This window comes from Vollenhovia emeryi, unplaced genomic scaffold, assembly GCF_000949405.1.
Source record: "Vollenhovia emeryi isolate VEMERY1.0 unplaced genomic scaffold, V.emery_V1.0 DF942673.1, whole genome shotgun sequence".
Classification (NCBI taxonomy): Eukaryota; Metazoa; Arthropoda; class Insecta; order Hymenoptera; family Formicidae; genus Vollenhovia; species Vollenhovia emeryi.
Window position 1 is genome coordinate 1 of NW_011963693.1, and position 3572 is coordinate 3572.

Below are 3572 nucleotides of genomic sequence, written 5' to 3' on the forward strand. Positions count from 1 at the left end.
TTACGAACCCATGTGGCGTCTCGTTTCGCGCGGATAGAACGAGCGACGGCTAAAACCTTCTGAAGGTCACTCGGGGTGCATATTTTTCGGGCTCCCCCGATTGATTATCACTGTTGGAGTCACAACAAAGGTTTTTACCAAGAAAACCGCAAGAAAATATCAAAATTCGGAAAAGGCCCTATTCCACATAATTACCAAAATTTATTTTAGTTGAAGTTTCTGTTTTTTTAAATTTTACATATATTATATTATATTATATTAGCATTGTGGACTATAAATAAAAATAATCATTTTTACATAAACTTATCATTTTTCATTATTGGATTGCTTAAATTAACAATGCCTGAAACAATAATACGAACATCATCTAAATAATGAACCAGGCCCTATGGCACCTGTGACTTTAGGAAGGCATAGTCTCTGACGCGTTGAATAACCCGTTCAACATGGACCCTTGTTCTTGCAATTTCAGCTGTCTTCAAAGCGTCCGCCTTAGACAGTTGTTTCTTCTTACTTAGAAAAGGTGGCCTCACTAGTAATAAATTTCGCTGAAATAAAGATGACAAGATATTATTTCAGTCTTACTCCATTCTATAACAGTATAAAAAGAATTTAGTAATAATGCTTACCTCCATGCACTCGTTATCAATAAGAAACCCCTTATCTACCATAACAGCATCATTGTAGTCGAGCCTATTCAGAATTCCACAATTGTTAGTAATAAATTTATCAGATGCACGGCCCCCATAGGCGAGGGAGACTGTGGTAATTAGTCCAGAGGGAGCTACACAGAATTCAACTTTAGCTGTGTGACCCTTTTTGTAATGAGAGTAACTTAGTATTCTGCACTTAATACATTTTGACTTCTCAATTGGAATCTCAGCACAATCCAGAATAACTCGAGTTGACCTATAATTTTGGAATGCTATTGGTGTGTTTTTCCGGATCTCTTCTTGAGTTGGCCAAGGAATAACACTCCAATACAGTTGATAGAAGAGGTATGATTTCATTAAAATAATTACTACAAGTGTGCCTGGAAATTCCAAATAACACTACCAGTGCTGTGAAGCTCATGTTGACTTTCAACTTAAGGAAAGTAAGAGTAATTCTCTCTTTCAGGGAAAGTTCTTTCTTGTTGGTAGTCGACACTGTTTCAATTTCAGATACACATTCTGTTATGGTATCTAAAAGTTCAAATGACGACAAACCAGTGTAGGTGTACAATTTTGACATGTCTGTTAGGACTTCAAGCAAAATAAAGTTTTTGTCTCTTGTCTTGAGGTTATGAAGTGCTTCAGGAGGTTCTTGTAGATCGGCTTGCACTCCCACATCTCTGTTCGTTGGTTCTAACATATTCTGCTCATCCTCTCTGGGCTCTTCGTCAACAATAGGATTATTTTCTTTGTCTATCTGTTTGTCAGTTATATTTTCAGTTTCATGTACAAGCAGGTTCCTGAAATTTTAAACTAATTTTTCAGCTTACTGATAGCTTTAAACAAGGTTGCCACAAAGAATTTGATATCTGAAGATGCTATGATGAATAATGGATATACTTGCCTCTTTTTAGCTCTTTCACTTCGTTGTTTTATTCTTTCAGCTTTTTGAGGTGTGTTCTAGGAATGAAACGACCGCAAAGGAATTTTCTGAGACGGGACAGTGTGAAGTTTTAGATTCTGACGCTCTTTATTTGCTGTAAGGAAGTAGATAGATGTTATCTGTCAAATCTTTGAAGGAGGACTATGGAATTACAAATAAAAACAAAGTGTATTATGATACGAATCATTAATGGTAAATCTTTGTCATTATGACAATAACTGTTTATGGTAAGACTTACCACCAGGGAAGAAATCTTCACTTTTAAAATGAGCACCGCAAACGCGCATACTATTAGAAACAGATTTCCCGATTCTCAAAGCCATTACCCATTTTTTCCTCAATGCGACATCCCTTGGAAATTTGTGGAACGTAATATTTTGTCCCAAATAATTATTGCACTGCGGGACACAACAATGTGTAGTGACACGTCTCTTTTTCTCGTGTTTTGCTTCCATGTCGCAAGTGTTTAATAGTACAGCGGGATACACTGTCCGACTTAGAGTAGTTCCGCCGCTCGCCACTGCAGGGCGCCAGCGAATCTTCTCGTCGCCAATATTTCCGAAGTAATGCCTCTGTAGGTGGTTCCGGGGGCGTCCCGTTAATAGTGCGGAGGATGGTCCATAGAGAGGGTTTTTTTTGCCTGGTATTCCCGCTTCTCGGGTGAGTCCGGCATAACCATTCAGGACGGCCTGATGGTACGCGTAAATGTGTTTTTCCCTACTCTCGGAGAAAAAGAAGTAGTGTATACAGGGTGATTCAAAATAGGTATAGTGTCCCTGAAATGTCGTATTCCTGATTAAATTCTAAGACGATTTTTCTCTTACCAAAATGTTCTTCGAAGCTTAGTTTTTGAATTATTAAAAGAAATAGTCAGCGAATAACTGGCCGAGTACAAGAGGCAGACAGGAGCGGCGCACCGCCGCGGTACCCGGCGGCTTACGCGGGGCGATCAGCTGAGCGATCAGCTACAGCGTTGCACACGCACATCTCTCTCTCTCTCTCTCTCTCTCTCTCTCTCTCTCTCTCTCTCTCTTACTCACTCACTCACTCACTATTTATTTTATAATTGCAAAAACTAAGCTTCGGAGATTTGGACAGAGAAAACGTCTCGGAATTTAATTACTCACTCTAATGTCCGGCGTGTTGGCAGCGCTCCACCATACCACGCGCAAAACACAAATCATACTATCGCGGAATATATTAAAAGCACTCAGCCTCTCATTCACTTCCTACACAAGGGTTATTTTAAAGTACTGTATCCTTGCGAAAAAAATGGCAGCGACTTCTTTTTTTTCAAATTGAAGAGGAAGGTTCGTACTTTATGTTCCTGTAAACAGTATCTTCTCTACAAAAGTAATGATATCATCAAATGGCGCCAACTAAACTAAATAGTTTTAAACGTGGTGGAGCGATGATTGGAGTGGGGGCATGCCCGCCGGCTGGGTACCCGCGGACGCCCGTTGCCCGCGGTTTAGACAATTAATACAAATAAATATTTTATTTTAAATTACAAAAACTTGGCGCTGCTCAACCGAATTTTAATAGGTAATTATAACTATCATGTCTCGTGATATATTACTAACAAAAATGTTAGCATCTTCCTATGCATCTATGTCGTCTATTGTGCTGTTGATTGCTAGCAAAGCTTTGAAATGGAACATTTGCATGATCCAAACGATATAGCATATTTATATCAGTTAAAAAATTTAAAACAATGTATGCTAACTCTATATTAACAGTATGTCCGTTCGATGTGTTCTCTCTTCAGCTGTGTACTTAAATGCAATAATATGTAACATTATGCTAGCTATACGATCATGGTCGGGAAGGTTATCCAAAGGGTAATTATGTATAAAAGCGACTTCCTCTCTGATTTGTTTTATTTTTAAATATGTTGTTGGGGATGTCTTCCCGAGTCATTTCATATATACAATGCGCATAGTCTGCAGGAACACAACAAACGACTCGTGGAAGTA

General features: G+C 38.7%; 1 pseudogene; it reads right to left on the reverse strand.

Annotated features, from left to right (window-relative positions):
* Positions 1–274: 274 nt before the first annotated feature.
* LOC105568009 lies at positions 275–2176 on the reverse strand (annotated as a pseudogene).
* Positions 2177–3572: the final 1396 nt, after the last annotated feature.